Source organism: Nannospalax galili, unplaced genomic scaffold (genome assembly GCF_000622305.1).
Source record: "Nannospalax galili isolate Female #2095 unplaced genomic scaffold, S.galili_v1.0 scaffold18, whole genome shotgun sequence".
Classification (NCBI taxonomy): Eukaryota; Metazoa; Chordata; class Mammalia; order Rodentia; family Spalacidae; genus Nannospalax; species Nannospalax galili.
Window position 1 is genome coordinate 8,405,811 of NW_008346548.1, and position 18,541 is coordinate 8,424,351.

General features: G+C 37.1%; 1 protein-coding gene across 1 annotated transcript in view; it reads left to right on the plus strand.

The window, feature by feature from the left end:
• The window catches only part of Stxbp5l (syntaxin binding protein 5 like), a 395,225-nt gene that overhangs the window by 272,610 nt on the left and 104,074 nt on the right, over positions 1-18,541 (plus strand). The gene's annotated exons all lie outside the window — the stretch shown is intronic.

Below are 18,541 nucleotides of genomic sequence, written 5' to 3' on the forward strand. Positions count from 1 at the left end.
ATACAAGTTACATATTAAAACAACACTATAGTAGATTTATTTGATATAATTTTAAGCAAAAGAAAACGGGGAGAAATTTCAGGTGACAAAACAAACTTAACAACAACAAAAAAGACTTTTTTCTAAATGGATCGATGTATTTAGTGGCTAGTCATGTCTAATTCCTATTGCACTAGTGGTCAATGGAATTAAAAAGAAAGCCAAACTTTTCCAGTGGTTGCCTCAAAGGGATAACACAGATTCTCTTGGAATGCAGTATCCAGAAGTTGAATTCACATATCCACCATAAAAGAAATCACTATGCTTTAAAAATATTACCCTTTCTTTTTTATTACATAGTCCACTCAGTGGCTCCACATCCAGGAGTATATGAGCAGCACAAATTAAGAGTCAATGGATTATTAAAAATAAAAAAGAAGACATGAAGTTGGGGGGGTGTACAGAGGTGAGGGATAGATCTGGGAGTTTGGGGGAGTAATGGGAGGTGAATATGATCAAAATATGTATATGAAATTCTCAATGAATAAAAAAATTAATAGAAAAATTATTCCTTCTTATTCTCCTTTCTAAATATTACAGTATACCCCAAATGCATTTGTTTACAAGTGTACATTTATACACTACAGGCTATGCTCCACAGATGAGGGACAACATGTGGGTTTTCACTTTCTGTGATTGGATGATCTCACCTAATATATAAGTCCATCCATTTTTCTGTGAATTTTTATGTCATTTTTCTTTAGAGCTGAATAATATTCCTAAGCACACACATGTATATTTAAGTCATATGGTAGATCTATTTTTGATTTTTTGAGGAACCTCCAAACTGATTTCCATAATGACTGTATTAATTCACACTCCCACCAACAGTGCAAAGGAGTTATTCTTTGTCCACATCCTCTCCAACATTTGTTGTTGAATTTCTTGAAAAAAATGCATTTTGACTTGGATAAGATGGTATCTCAAAGCATTTCCTTAATGACTAGGAATGTTGAACACTTTTAAGAATAGTTCTTGGCCATTTTATTTCTATTCCTTTTCTGAAAAACTATTCAATTTGTTAGTCCATTTGTTCACTGGTAATTTTATTTCCTTGATATTTAATTTTTTTCAGTTCTTTGTATATTCTGGATATTAGCTGTTTGTCTGATGTATAGCTGGTGAAGATTTTCTCCTATTCTGTGGGATGCCTGGGTAATATTGCTGATTGTTTCCTTTGCTGTGGCAGGAACTTTTTAATTTCATATAATTCCAACTGTTGATAGTTGGGGCTAATTCATGTGTTATTGATGTCATAAAGTTTTTGTCTACCCCAGTGTCCTAAAGTGTTTCCTATATTTTCTTCCAGGAGTTTCCAGGTTTCAGGTTTTTTTTCAAATTTTTAAAAATTAATTCTTCAAAAGTTTCATAAAATATTTTTATAATATTCCCCTTCTCCCAACTCTCTCAGATCTGCACTCACCTCCCTACCCACACACCTTTGTGTTTCTTTTTATTTCCCCACTGAGTTCAATTTGTATTGTTCAAAATACTTTTGAGAGTGGTACCAGCCTTGGACCATGGTCAACCTAACAGGGGCCATACCCTTAAAGAAAACTGACTCTCACCTCTCTGGGACAAGGACAGGTACCACAGCTCTTACACCTTGGTGAGCCAGTTAGAACCTGCCCACTCCTTCCCCATCTTTTCTCTGGGACTAAGATGGAACCACTGCTCCCATGCTCCAGGTCCTCCTGGTAAACTAGTTAGAATGCACCCACTCCTTTGCCATCTTCTCTCTTTCTGGGACTAGGATGGGAACTGCTGCTCATACACCCTAGTAAGGTACTTAGAACCCATCAACTTCTTCAACATCTTTCATCTCTGGTACTAGGAAGGGAACTTACTGCTCCTATGCTCCAGACTACTCTGGTGAGCTAATGAGAGCCTGCCAACTCCTCTGCCATTTTTCCTTTCTGGTACTAAGATAGGAACTGGCTGGTAGTGTGCCCTGGACAGTCCTGGTGAGCTAGTTAGAACCCACCCAAACCTTTCCAAAAAAATCTCCACACTCACAGTTCTAATTATGATTGTCCACATGGCACACTGGATCAGACTAGAATCACCCCACCCCTCCAATAAAAAAATCAAAACCAGGAACCTGAAGCACAGACCAACTATCTAGTCAAACCTGAGCAGAAATTAACCAAGCTACAACAGCAATAAAAACATGACCAAACTTCTATTCAACAAAGAATTTCATATCAGACACATAACCAGCCACCACAAAGCCCATATTCCCATATCACAACACAAAAACACAAATAATATGAAAAACCAAGATAATATGTTCCCACTGTGACTAGGAACGGAACTTACTCCTCCTAGGCTCCAGACTACTTTGTTGAGCTAATGAGAGCCTGCCAACTCCTCTGCCATTTTTCCTTTCTGGTACTAAGATAGGAACTGGCTGGTAGTGTGCCCTGGACAGTCCTGGTGAGCTAGTTAGAACCCACCCAAACCTTTCCAAAAAAAATCTCCACACTCACAGTTCTAATTATGATTGTCCACATGGCACACTGGATCAGACTAGAATCACCCCACCCCTCCAATAAAAAAATCAAAACCAGGAACCTGAAGCACAGACCAACTATCTAGTCAAACCTGAGCAGAAATTAACCAAGCTACAACAGCAATAAAAACATGACCAAACTTCTATTCAACAAAGAATTTCATATCAGACACATAACCAGCCACCACAAAGCCCATATTCCCATATCACAACACAAAAACACAAATAATATGAAAAACCAAGATAATATGTTCACAACAAATCCCAACAGCCCTACAGAAGTGTTCTACAATGAGAGCTACCCATAGGAATCCCAGGACCCAACCTAAAAGAACAATCATAAACATGATTGGAGTTCAACAACTTTAAACATACGAACAACTCAGTAAATAGAAACCAACTTAAAAAGGATAGGGATAAACTCCTGACTGAAGTTCAAGAAAATACAAATATACCACAAAATGGAATGACAAAGACAATTCAGGATTTGAAAAGTGAATTCATGAAAGAGAAAAATATTGAAGAAAACCCAAGGAGAGATAAAGATGGAATTGGAAAACTCAATAAGCTAATTAGAAAAGACAGGACAAAGCACTATCAGGAAAATACATTAAATGGAAAGCAGAAAATCATGACTTGATGATAAAGTTGGAGAATTAGACTGCTTAAACAAATAATATGAAAAAATTAAAACACAGGAATGCAATATGCAGGAGCTATGGAACACCATGAAAAAACTAAATCTATGAACTATAGGCATAGAGGAAGGAGAAGAATCTCAGGTCAATGGCATTGATTATGGAAGAAAACATCCCTAAATTAAAGAAGGACATATCCATACAGATGCCAGAAGCACACAGAATACTAAATAGACAGGACCAGATAAGAAATTCCCCATGGCATATCATAATAAAAATACTAAATATATAGGACAAAGAAAGGTTACTGAAAGCTGCAAGAAAAAAAACCAAGTTACATCTAAAGGAAAACAAGTTACATCTAAAGGAAAACCCATCAGAACAACAGCTGACATTTCAATGCAGACTGTAAAAGCCAGAAACAATGGCTTTAAAGTCCTAAATGACAACAGATGCTATCCCAGACTTCTTTTTTTTTTTAATTTTTTAAAATTGAGCTGGGTGTTGTGGCACACACCTTTAATCCTAGCACTCAGGAGGCAGAGGCAGGTGGATCTCTGTGAGTTCAAGGCCAGCCTGGTCTGCATAGTGAGTTCCAGGCCAGCTGGGGCTACAGGGAGACCCTGTCTCAAAAATACCTCCCCCCAAAATCAAATTTTTTTAAATTTCTTTTTATGTGTATGAGTGTTAGGCCTGCAACAGAAGAAAGCATCATATTCCCTGGAACTGGAGTTATGGATGGTTGTTAGCCACCATGTGTGTGCTGGAATTCAAAACTAGGTCTACTGCAAGAACAGCCAGAGCTCTTGCAACCTGAGTCATCTCTCCAGCCCCCAACCCAGATTTCTTTACACAGCAAAACTATCATAATCAAAGGAGAAGGAAAAGTCTTCCATGATATAAGCAGGCAAAGAATTCATGTCCACCAAACCAACTCTATAGAGAATGTTCAAGCAATACAAAGGGCTGAAGAAAAGAATAACCATACCCAAGATGCCATGGGAAAAAATGAAGCTATACTCATAGAAAAACAAAATGGGACTATGAACACAAACAGAAAATACAATGACAGTAACAAATTCACATCTTTCAATAACAACTTTAAAAATCAATGGCCTCAATTCTCCAATCAAAAGACACAGAGTAGATGAATGTATTAAGTAACAAAATTCATGTATTTGTTGCCTAAAAGAAACTCATCTTACAATCAAGGACAGGCACCACCTTAGAGGGAAAGGATGGGAATTTTTTTTCTAAAAAAATAGCACAAAGAAACAAGAAGGAATTCTTATCATAATATCAGACAAAAAAATTCCAATTTAAAGTGAGCAAAAGAGATAAATGACACTTAATTCTGATCAAAGGAACAATTGACCAAAAAGACATTGCAATCATGAATACACATGCACCAAACTCATGTACCCAGTTTCATAAAAAGAGTACTACTGAGGCCGGGCATGGTGGCGCATGTCTTTAATCCCAGCACTCGGGAGGCAGAGGCAGGTGGATCTCTGAGTTTGAGGCCAGCCTGGTCTCCATAGTGAATCCAGGCCAGCTAGGGCTACAGGGAGACCCTGTCTCAAAAAGACCCCCCCAAAAAAAGTACTACTGGACTTTAAGACGCAAATTAACACCAACTCAGTAATAGTAGGTGACTTCAATACTCCACTTTTTCCAATTGACAGGTCAACTGGACAAAGAATAAACAGAGAAGCATCTGAATTGAAAGATATCATACATCAAATGGACCTAACAGACATCTACAGAATATTCTACCCAAGCACCAAAGAAAACACATTCTACTCAGTAACCCATGCAGGTTTCTCTAAAATAGACCACATACTGAGGCATGAAACAAACCTCAACTAATACAAAAAAATTGAAATAATTCCATGTATTCTGTCAGATGAAAACACAATAAAGCTTAAAATCAACAGCCAAAGAAGGTCTAGTATCAAACTCATTAGATTAAACAACACACTATTGAATGATAAATAGGTCAAAGAAGAAATCAAGAAAGAATTCAAAATATTCCTGGAGCCAGGCATGGAGGTGCATGCCTTTAGTCCCAGCACTTGGGAGGCAGAGGCAGGCAGATCTTTGTAAGTTCAAAGCCAGCAAGTTCCAGTCGAGCTGGGACTACAGGGAGACCCTTTCTCAAATATCACAACATACCAAACCTCTGGGACACATGAAAAGCAGTCCTAAGAGAAAGTTTATAGCCTCAAGTGCCTACATTAAAACATTGGAAAGAGCACAAAGACATGACTTAACAATGCAACTCAAGAATCTAGAAAAGCAAGATCAAACCAAATCCAAGCCCAGCATACAAGAAGAAATATAAAAATCAGAAAAAACAGAGGAAAAAGACACCTGCAGCTAGTTAATAGATACGATAGGATAACTGCACCAGTGAAATTTCCACAATATTGTAGTCTAACGAGATCTATGTGTTGATCAAACCAGTTGGCATACCATGATGGATGGGGGAATTTCACAGGCTCCAACCTCAATATCAAGAGCTACAATTAGTCAAAGGATGCTAGGGAGGTAGAATCAGTTTTTTCCAGGAACTATCTCCCTTAGAGGTTATCTGATCCCAAATGGACTGCCCTAAACACAGCTACATACAAGCAGCACTAAATGGACTCAGCATATTACATACATGTATATATTTCTAAATATCTATATTTATAAATTATGTACCCATATGTAATAATAACAATCAAAGAAGAGGACAATAAATTGGAAAGAAATGCAGGGACATGGGAAGAGTTGGTGGGGGAGTGGGAGAAATGGAAATAATTCAAAGACTAACCCATGTATGAAATTATCAAAAATTCTAAAAATTAAAATTTTTTTAAACAGAAGAAAACTGATTCATCCTCTTCTAGCAGCTATCATATGCCAACAACTCTTTGATTAGTGTGGGACTTTATGCCCACCTCCCCACTCTGTTCTGGGATTTTGGCTTGAACTTGTGCAAATCTTGTGAATGCTGTCACAATTGTTGTTAGTTCATGTGTGTAGTTGCCCTGCTGTCTGGAAAACAGTTTCCCTGTAGTCACCCATCACCTCTGGCTGTTATAATCCTCCTACCTCCTCTTCCATGAAGATCCCTGAGGAAGACTAAATCCTGTTCAGGGTTTCATCAAACGTGATCAACTATAATTTACTTGAACATTATAATCTACAATGCCCATTATTTGGTAAGGCAAGAAAATGTTGTATTCTCTACTCCTAGATAGCTTCCTTGAAGATGACTGAGCTGAACCAGTTTCAATTTTCCCTTTTCAAAAGATTAGTCTACGGGGCTGGAGAGATGGTTCAGTGGTTAAAAGTACTGATAGCTCTTGCAGAGGACCGGGTTTGATTCCCAGCACCCACATGGTGGCTACAAACTGTCCTTAACTCCAGTTCCAGGGGAATCCGAAGCCCTCTTCTGACCTCTGCAGCATTGTATGATATGGGTGCACTCACATACATGCAGGCAATACACTCATACACATAAAATAAAAATAATAAAATATTTTTAAAAGATTATTCTGAAAAAAGAAAAAAAAGATATGCTGGGAAAACATCAGAATTAAGAGGCTATGGATATATGTCACTTAGTTTAGGAATAGAAAGTAATTGGAATATGTCATTCGAGAACACATTTTCCATGTATGGGAACTCCACTGAAGAACATATACTTCTAAAAAAAAAAATGGCAGCTTAGAGTCCTACCTACACAGTATCAGTTGTTAAAAACAATTCTAACTCAAGTGATTACCAAAGTAAATTCCACCAAGTTTTAAAGAAATAAATGTGGTCTTTGATCCATTGGACATAATTGTTTTGCAAAACCTTTCTAAGATTTATGAAAAATGAAATCATACTTATTTTATGAGGTAACAAAATTTGAAGATAGTACTTGAAAAGATCATTGCAAAAAAGGGAAAATTATAAATCCATCTCCTACATGAACATTGATGTAAAATCTCAACCAAAATATAAATAAATCTAGCAAGATAAAGACAACAGAACTATAGATTGCATTAATATTTTAAATGAATCAGTATACTTCATAAAATTAACAGAATAAAATAGAAGAGAACAGATAATTATGTCAGGAATGTCAAAACAAAAAGCATATGATAAAAGATCAATATCCATTTGTGATTTTAAAAATACTATTAAGTATACAAGGAAATTTTCTTAACCTGATACACTGTAACAAACACTGTGCTTCATAGTGAAATGTTTGATATTTTACCTCTGAGATACACACACATACACACACACACACACACACACACACACACACACGTCTTTTTGTGATGCTGTAACAAAGTATCTTAAACTGGGTAATTCATAAACAGCTGAAGTTTATTGTTCAGTTCTAGAGGCTAGGAAATATCATTAAAGTATGAGCAGATTCACTATCCAGTATTGGCATCTGACTGAATCCTTATATTGAAAATAAAGCAAACAAGCTTTCTCATGCCTTTCTATAAGGGCCCTGACCTCATCTGTGAGACTAGAATCCTCATGACCTAAAGAATCCACTTCTTAATACCATCACCTTTAAGTTTTATCTTAAATATATAATATACATTATATTGGTAAATTGTCATGTGCTATTTAAGCTTATTGAGAAACTAGCTCCAGAAGCAAGGTAGATCTGCCTCCCTCATTTCAGATCTAAGCATGTTTGTCTAAAAGTGGCCCCTTATCCAGGGACAGGCAGCTCTCTGGCTCTGTAAAGGGGAGAGAAAAGAACAGCAGAACAGCCCAAGAACAAAACATTATACTCTTGAGAACAGCTAAAGTGAGAAATCTTTTCCAACTGAAGTTGCTATTGTTCATCTCATGGTATAAAAATGGGAAAAAAATGCCTTCAGTGGAAACAGGAAGCCAGAACCTCATCAAGGGAGAGAAAGCTCAATCTATAACTCTAGCTACCTACCTCAACTTCCCTAGTTGATTTTTACTGGGTGTTATATGCCTTCAGTTTGATACTGCTACCTTTGCTCTCTGGAGCAGGCTATTCCAGTAATCTCTGCTGGATGTCGTAAACTGATTGGTGATGTTTTGTTATCCATATTATGCTTGCTGTTTTTTCCTTTATTTCTTCTTGTTATAAAACTCACCCATTTCAAACTGAAAATATGGCTATTGCAAATCATTCTCCAGATATTGCTGAGCATATGTGATCTTGAGGAGCTATAGAAATTCAGACCATAGTATTCTGTTCCAGATTTCACAAAATGCATATACTTATCACTTACAAAATACATTCATTCGATCTTAATAGCTCCAAAGTTTTAACATTTCAACATCAGCCCCAAAGTTTTACCTGAAGTTTCATCTAGGTGTTAACCTGAATCACATAAGGGTAAGACTCAAAGTAAGATTAATTCAGAAGTAAACTCTCTTCCCTCGAAAGTTTAAAACCAAGTTTCATCTAAATATCTAAAACAGATAGGATGAGACTCAAGTTATAATTCATTCTGAGTCTAACTCTTCTCTAGCTGTGATCCTATGAAATCATACAAATTATATGCTTCCAAAATACAATGGTAATAATTTTATCCTACCATTCAAAAGTAAACCCAAAATACAAAGCGGAAACATTACATCTCAAGTCTGAATAATAGCCTTCTTTGACTTTATATTCCACCTTCCGAACAGAGTGGAGCATGATTGTTGAACCTCAAGGTTTAAGGAAGCCTTATTGGTAATGGAGAACAGCCAATGTTTCATTCTCATGGGCTGAAGTCTCATTCTGGCAGTTCTCCTAGTCTTGTTAGATGTTAGTAGATCTACCATTTGTTGGGCTTGACAATTCCATTAGTCATTGCCCTTCTTGTGGCCCTGCATTGTCAGTTTTTATTCAAACCCAATGCCATTTGGGGGCATCCTTTGAAATCTACATGACATAGTTTTTGTATCCATGAGCCATTGGAGCTATCATGGAATGGACATCATGAATTTTTGCTGTGTGCATTCTCTTGATGGTCATTTACTGTGATGCATAATGCATTTGAGGCTACTAAAGTCATGCATGGAATTTCTACAGAGTACTATCCCAGAATATGGGTTGCAAAAATTCAGCAATGTTATTTGGTCTTCTAATTCTCCTCTTGTTACATAGTTGTGTCTTCTAAGCTTTCACATGCTATTACTGTGATGGTCACAGAGGCCTATTGTTCTCCAAAGAGTCTTTAGATCATTCTTTCGTTATCTTGTTAGACACCACCTGACTTTTGCTTACCTTGTGATTATATTTTCTATTCTCAATCCATTTTTTACATTTTACTATAAAATTCTATTTCTTTTTCTAAATCACCTTTAATAACTTTAAAACTTATTTCAAGATGCTTTAGAATCTATCATCCCTATTCTTTCTTTTTGGGTTTTAAATTTTTGGTTTTTATTTTTAATATATATTAATTGTACATGTATATGGCAATGGTGTAATATTTCATTAACTGTATGAAATTGTATGTTACTTAAAGTAATTAACATTTATATGTCCATATTTCTTTGTTTGGAGCCTTGAAAAGCCTCTTCCATTTCATCTACATATATGATGTTACTGTATAGTCATCCTACTGTGTTTCGCAGTAACTTTTCAGTTTAGTTTTTAGTCAGACTTTGCTTTTGCCTCTTGTTCTTTTGAGGCCCTATCTAGAAAATAATTGCCTGTATCAAGATCATGAAGTGTTTCCTTTACCTTCCAATAGTTTCAGAATTTCAGGTCTTATATTTAGGTTTCTCATTTAGTTTGAATTTATTTAATATGGGCTAAAAGATAGCAGTTATTTCAGCCTGCCGCATGTGGACATCAAATTTTCTGTCTTGTTTATTAAAAATACTGTTTTTCTCCAATATATGTTTTTGGTGACTTTGTTGAGTATAGGTTGACTATCCATATGTACAATAATTTCTGGGGTAGCTATTCTGTTAGATGATATGTCTATTTTTATGCCAGACTTTATTGTTTTGGCTACTATGATTGTACAAATGTTGAGATCCAATACTATTTTGGCTTCATTTTTTTTCTTTAAACTTGCTTTGGTTATTTGACATCTTTGTGCTGTTATGTAAATTTTAGGAGATTTTTTTCTGATTTTATAAAAAGTGTCACTGGTATTTTGATGGTGATTATATTGAATCTACGTTACTGTAGCTAACATAAACATTTTAATAATGTTATTTCTTCCACTTTAATAACCTAGGAGGTCTTTCTACTTCTGTGAATTTTTCTCAATTTCTTCTGTTTGTGTATGTGCGTATGATATGCATACATATGTGTATATACTCACATGTGTGAGTGCACATGTGCACATATGTGTGGAGGCCAGAGGTTGACATTGGGTGTCTGCCCCAATCATTCTTCATTTCATTTACTGAGGTAGAGTCTCTCACAGAACCCAAAACTGGTCAATATAGTTAATCTATCTTGCCCTGGAGATCTCCTTTCTCTGCCTCTCATGCTGACATTGCAAACAGGCCACCACACCCATCCAGATTTTATGTGGATGCTGTAGATCTGAATACCAGTCATCATGTTTGCACAATGTACTATATAGTCCAGAGAGTGATCATGATAGCTGTGCTTTCTGTTTTGAATGAGTGAGTTTATTAAGTATATAGCAAACAGAAGTAAAAGATAGAAACAGCAGGGGGGATAGCAAATATCAAAAAAATGAGTAATTTATAACATCCAGCAGAAACTACTGAAGTAGCCCAATTTAGAGTGTGAACAAAGATAACATCATCAAACTGACAGCTTACAAACACCCAGCAGCAAATCAACTGGGGAAGTAGAGACAGCCAACTGGAGTTGCAGATTGAGTTTCTTCCCCTGGATGAGCTTCTGGCTTCCTGTTCCCACTGCAAGCATTTTTATACCATGGGATAAACATTAGTAACTTCTGCTGGAAATAGTTTCTACCTTTAGCTGTCCTCAAGAGCACTATGTTTTCACTCTTGGATGATTCTACTGGTCTCTCCTCTCCCCCTTACAGAGTCAGGTGGTAACCTGATCTAGAACAGAGGGTTTTGGAGGAAACTTGGCCTAAACATATTTTGAGTCTGAGACAGACGAGGACTTCCTCACTCTCAGAGTCCACTTTCAATAAACTTAAACACCACATTTACTAATTTACCAATATAATTGACATATATGGCAAACACTTTATCTACTGACACTTTATCTACTGAGCTATATCCCCAGTCCCCCTTTTCAATTTCTTTCATGAATGTTTTGGAATTTTCATTGTAGAAGTCACTAACTTCCTATATTGTTTATTCCTAGAATTTTTTAAACTGTTGCGAATAGGCTTGTTTTCATACTTATTTTCTCATTAAATTCATTGATGGGTGTATAGAAAAACTATTGAGTTTTGTGTGCTGATTTTGTATCATTCAAGTTTATATAATTTATTGATCAATTCTAACAGCCTTTTGGTGGAGCTTTTAGGTTTTTCTATATATTAAAACATGGCTCTTGCAAATAAGGATATTAGAACTTCCTCTCCTATTTGTAGGTTTTTAAAATTTATACGTTTTTAATCATTTTTATTTGTTTTTTTTTCTATACATATAAGTATTTTTCTTGCATCTTTGCAAGTGCACCCATGTCATGCAATGCCCGTGGAGGTCAGACTAGGATATAGAATACCCTGGGACTGGAATCATAGAAGGTTTTTAGCCACCATGTGGGTGCTGAGAACTGAATCCAGGTCCTCTACAAGAGCATCCGGTGCTCTTAACCACTGAGCCATCTCTCCAGCTCCCAAATTTGTATGTTTTGAAAATAGCAAGATCGTGTAATAGTATATTAAATAAGAATATCATGGACACCCTTGACCTGTTTGTGAATTAAAACGTTTAAAAGCAAACATTTTAGTTTTTCACTATTCAATATTATGTTTGCTCTAGGATTGTCATTTACAGTGTTTATTATGTTGGGGTATGGTCATTCTGTTCTTAATTTGTCAAGGATTTTATCATAAAAGATGATAAATATTATCAAATTCTTTTTATATGTCTATTAAGATGGTCATGTGAGTTTTTAAAATGTTATTTATTTGAAAATTTCACATATGTATATAGTAATGTATTTTGACCAATTTTTACCCACATTACTCATTTATCCCCCTCACTCCATCTCCACCCCTTCTTCTTCTCAAAAGTTCTCCCTCCTACTTCCATGCCTTTTTTGTATGTGAGCCATGAGTTTACTTAGAATTGCTTGCATGAGTATGAGTGTGGAGTTATTTACTGGAACAAAGGCAAGTTATCTCTAAGCAAAGTGACTCTCCCTCTACTAAAGCCATTAACTGCCAATAGCTCCGCAGATAGGAGTGGGGCCTTATGATCGCCTCCTTGTTCATGATGAAATGTTAACAAGCCCAATCTTGTGCAGGTTATATAGAGGTAACAACAGCTGTGGTGAGTTCATGAATGCAATGTTATGTCACAACAAGAAGAGAGTATTTCACATCAATCATCTCCGTCCTCTGACTCTTACATTCTTTTGGTTTCCTCTCCCTCTATATTCTGTGAAAGTTGGAGGGTGATACAGATGTCCTATTTAGGTCTGAGCACTCAACAGTCAGTTATTCTCAGCACTTTGACCAGGTATGAGTCTCTGCATTAACTGTTGCCCACTTCAAAAACAAGCTTCTCTGAACAAGGCTGAGAGAATCTGGGTATAATCATTAAATATTTAGAAGGCACTTTGTTATGTCCATTTAGCAAAATGTAGTAAACAATGGTAGTAAATCTTCTTAGGGCGTATGACTTCCACAGCAGTAAGGTTTTGACCAGGTTTATAGTACCAGGCATGAATTTCCTTCTGCCTATTGGGCCTCAGATCTAATCAGAAGGGGTTTACTGACCCATAGTAGTTATCCCACTATTGCACCAGAGGTTACATTTGCTTGGCAGGTCAATGTTGCAGCACAGTTCTGACACCCTTTTCTGGCCTCTAATGGCACCAAGCACACACATGGTGCACATACAAACATGTAGGCAAAACACTCATACACATAAAATAAAGACCAATAAATCTTATTATTATTATTTATTATTGGGGCTGGAGAGATGGTTCAGAGGTTAAGAGCAGGGACTGCTCTTACAGAGGACCTGGGTTTTGTTCCCAGCACCAAACACATGGAGGCGAACAACCATCCATAACTCAGTTCCAGGGAATCCAATGCCCTCTTCTGACCTCCGTGGTGCACAACATAGGTGCACTTACACACACATGGGCAATATACTCATATACATAAAGTAATAAAAAAATGTTAAAATTTATTATTGACTTTGAATGATTCTCTACTTTGTCTTCAAATACTGATATTCTGTTTACCATATGATCCATTTCATTGATGAGGCTTTCCACAGAGTTTTCTTTCATTTTTATTTTTCACTTCTGGCATCATTTTAGTTTTGCTTTTCTTCAGTATTTCTCTCTATTAAAGTCTATTTTCATATCCCAGGATTGACTTTCTCATTTCATTCAGCTATGTATCTTATAAATCCATTCAGAAGTTTGGAACTGTCTGAACACTATCACTGTTTTGAATTCTTTGAATAGAATTTCATCTAAATTGTTTTCATTGGAGACCATTACTATGGAACTTAAAATTTTTGGAGAAAACATATCTTAGTTTTTCATGTTATATGGTTCATTGGTTGAGGCTATTTTTTTAATTCAAGTCAAATTTCTTCTTTCAGTGGACATGTTTGCAATGTTAAGAAAAGATTAGGCTATAGTAGGGTTGAGGTAATATTTTCCTCTGTTAGATTGGAGTTCAGGGCATCAAACCTCTATCACAGTCTTCCCTGAGAATTGAGCACTTTCTGCAACAGCAGTTACTATCACAGTAAAACCACTCAGAAAATAGAGTAACAGTTTACTACAAAATAATCACTCCTTAAGTACCAATTGTTTTAAGGAGGAAAAGAACACTGATAGTACTATATGTACTAATTATGTACATATTATTATGAGTGTGAGTAGAAAGAAAAATATAAGAAAAATAAGAAAAAAATCAGAATGGAGTTGTAGTTTGAATGTGAAATGTCCCCCATAAGGCTTGTGTTTGAACACTTGGTTCCCAGGTGGTGGTGATGTTTGGGGAGTCTCACTGGAAGAAGTGGATCACTGGTGGTCCCTTGAGGATTTATAGCCTGCCCCTACTTCCTAGTCACTGCTTTCTGACTACCTGACTACTCATGGCAGTGTGACCAGCTGGCCTGCTGCTCCTGCAGCTATGCTTTCCCCACTATAATTGACTGTACCCTGTAACTGAATGCCAGTAATTTCCTTCCTTAAGTTGCTTTGATGAGGTACTTTGTCAAAACAATGAGGAAAGTAACTAATACAGTGGTACTGGTGATTAGTATTGGGTTGATAGATAGGAAGTAGAGAAGAGTGGAATGTAAATAGAAGGGGTAAAAGTAAATGCAAAAAAAAAGCTGGAGGAGGATGTGGGAGTTTGGCGAAAAGAGGGGTAAAGATACACATCAGATTATGTAAAACAGTTTATTTGTTGTTGCTCTGATAATACTCTGACAAAAGAAACTCAAGGGAAAATGGCTTTATTTTAACTCACAATTCCAGGCCACAGTCCAACATGCTATGGAAGTCAAGGCATCAGGAGCTTGAAGCAGCTGGTCACATTATGTCTACATTTAGAAGAGGAGAGCAATGAATGCATGCATGAGTACTCAGTTTGCATTCTCCATTCTATGCAGTTCTGAATCCCCTGCCCATAATTAAGATGGGTCTTCCCAAATCAATTAATGTAATCATGACAATCCCTCACAGGCATGCCCATAGACCAACCCAATCTAGAAAACTTGTCATTGAGACTTCCTTCCTAGATGACTCTAGAGTGAGTCAAGTTGACTGTTAACACTAACCATCACAAACTATCTCATTTGTCTAGAGATTGACCAAGACATGAATACCAGGTCAGCCTATGTTCCTTGGGAGAGGGAAGAAAAAAAAAAGAAAAGAAAAAGGAATATATATGGAGAAAATGGGGAAAAGAAAGAGAAATGATTTAAGGCAAGAATAATAGGGACCAGGCTGAACTGTTAAATTGACCTTGAGTACTATATAAAAAAGAAATTGCTGTAGGGAAGAAAGAGAGCTAGATGGAGATACAGAACATTAAAACTTACTAGCCTGATTATTAGATTTTTCTCATGGCTGCAAGTTCCTATGTGTTATTCTCCCCTCCAAGTCCTGCGAGACTATACACCATGTTTTTCACTAGTCAAGTTCTTTTCTTGGGTGCTCCTGGAGCCACACCTATGTGATGTTCACTCCTGGAAATTACTTATGGTCCTGTTCTGAGGGCTGTGGATAGCTAAAGCAATCTCTGCCCAGCTGCTGTTGCTGTGATCAGGGCAGGCAGGTAGCTGTGTGGTGTCTGGAGCACTGTTTGAAACTTGTATGTCAATCCAAGACACTGTTTCCAGTTTCTCACTGGGGTGCCAATGTTAGTCTCCTGGGGGCTGTGTGCTCCCTAGGAGCTCTTTCTATAAGATCCCTGGTGATACAGCTTCTGAAGGATATATCCTGGAAGAGGCCCTTAAGCCTGGTCTACTAGCATACCTGGTGGTGGCAGCGGTAGTGGTTAAAGTGGCAGCAATGAGTCTGATCATGGGGGAAGTTCCCTGCAGTGATAAGCAAATAGATAATGATGCAATATTCCTATCCCTTTTCTTGCCCTAACTATAATCATCTTCTTTTTATGACATGACTTCCAAGCCACCATCTTACCTGGAAGGCTGATTGTGTGGTTTTTATCCTACTTCTTTTGATGTGATGTGTTTATTGATTTGCATATATTGAAATATTCTGGCATCTGTATGAAACTAGCTAGATTGTGGTAACTAATATTTTTAAGTGCTGTTGAATTTGATTTGCTAATCTTTTATTAAGATTTTTATATCTATATTCATTAGGGTTATTGTTCTTTATTTTTCTTTAAGATTTATTTATTTATTATTTCTTTATGTTTATGTATGTGTGCCTCTGAGATCATGTGCACCACATGCATGCAGGAGCCAGCAGAGAGAGGAGAATGTGTCAGATCCCCTTGAACTAGAGTGACAAGCAGTTGTGAGCCACCATGTAGGTGCTGGGAACTGAACTCAGGTCCTCTGCAAGAGCAGTAAAAGCTCTTAACCACTGTGCCCCTATAAAGTTTTCTTTTATAAGCTATGACATTTTTTAAAAGTTTTTCTGGTCTCATACAATAAGGTTAGCCTGTGTTAGTCAGACTTTTTGTTGCTATACAAATGCCTAAGGTAAAAAAAAATTAAGGAGGATTTATTTTGACTCCAAGTTTCACAGGTTTCAGTTCATGGTGGGTTAGATCTATTTCTGAGCAAGCAGTAAAGCATTATATAAGTATGTCAGGGAGCCTGGTGGAGCAAAGAGGCTCACCTGGTAGTGGCCTGACAGAAGAGAGAATGCTTATACTTGTGGGCTTTTGCCTTATGATTGTTAACCTTGAAATCAGGGAGCCTGGTGGAGCAAAGAGGCTCACCTGGTAGTGGCCTGACAGAGGAGAGAATGCTTATACTTGTGGGCTTTTGCCTTATGATTGTTAACCTTGAATGTCAAGTTCATGAGATTTGTAATCAACTTAGGGACAGACCGGGAGTGTATGTGAGGGCATTTCCAGAGAGATTTAACTGAGCTCAGAAGAACCATGTCCCCGACCTATTGGATAGTGCTAGCCACATTCAGGGGAGGCCTCCCCCCACCCCTTAGTTAATGGTCTCTAGAAATGCCTCTCAGGCATACCCAGAGGAGTACTTTACTAATTTCCTAGCTATATCTCAATTCAATCAAGTGAACAATAAAAATCATCCATCATAACACCTCTCTTGACACCCAAACACATGTCCTTATGCCAATGTTATAATTCTACATTACTAGCCTGCATACAACCCAAAACACGATAATTTATTTTCTATTGTCTCAACAATATCAGTATTGTTCAAAAGTAAAAACAAACAACAATAAAAGTCTTCTCTGTGGCTCAACTGAACTCTTACTGTGAGCCCCTGTAACATCAAAAGAAAGGTACATACTTTCAACATACAATAATGGGTTATTGTACACATTTTCACTTCAAAATGGTAAAATAAGGATACTAACAAGGGAAGATTAGACTAAATCAAGGCAAAAATATAGCAGGGCAAAAATTAAATGTTTAATGATTAAATCCTATAGCTCTGTGTCTGTCATCCAGAACATATGGTAACATGATGCAAGTTCCCAAGGGCTTCAACAATCCTGCCCCTACAGTTTTGCCTGTTAGAGTCCATGTAGCCTCTTTGCAGGACTGTCTCTGCTTACTGTCTGTGGCTTTTTTCAGCAGACATTTAACATTTCTGATATTTGAAATATTCTAGAAATTCTTAAATGTTTTGTTCCCTCTCATAAATTCATGCATTTCTATGTTAGAGGCGTTCCATAAAAATACCAATCTGATTACATGTTGCCTTGGCTTGAAGGGTTTCCTTTGAAATCAAGATGGAAAACTCCATCACTCTGTAGTTTTCATTCTGCATGCCTGGAAAGAAGCATCATGTAGATGATGCCAAGCTACTCCTGTAGACCATTGTTGCAGTTGCCTCTGAGTGCCTAAGCAATTGCACCTAGGGAAACAGTTTTCAAGGTGGACTTGTGCATGCAGGATGCCCAAGTGTACTTTTCTTAGAGGAAATCCTTACAGATGAATTTATATATTTACACCCTAGACCCTATAGTTGCTGGGATATCGCTGGTTCCTGATGTGTCATCTATCATCCTGCTACAAAGGACTTGGCTTCTTTATGATGTTGTTCATCTCTTCAGCCCTTTTATTACTTCATAATAGAGGAAAGATTTATTTATTTTCAGGGTGGAGAGGGCATGGCAAATGTGAACAGTTTGCATCGTGGAGTATCAGGCAGCTGTGAAAAGAATGCTGGCACTCATCTGACTGTTTTCCTCTTTTTTCTCTGAGCAGGCCCCTAGTCCATGAGATGATGCCACCTGCATTCAGGGTGGGTATTGATTGCCCCCTCAGTTAATCCTCTCAAGAAATAGTCTGACACACTCACAGATGTGTCTTTCCAGTCTCTAGGTGTTTGTAATTACTAGTTGTCTACTCTTTTGAAAAATTTTCCAAGGGCTACTGTTAAGTCATAAATTATGAAGGTTGGGAAATTTTCACCTTACAAGTTAGTAAATTATTCTGCCACAATTTGGGAAATTTGCAAAGAGAGACAAAGAAAGAGAGCAGGAGAACATGACTCTGAGTCAGAAACACCTGAGCAG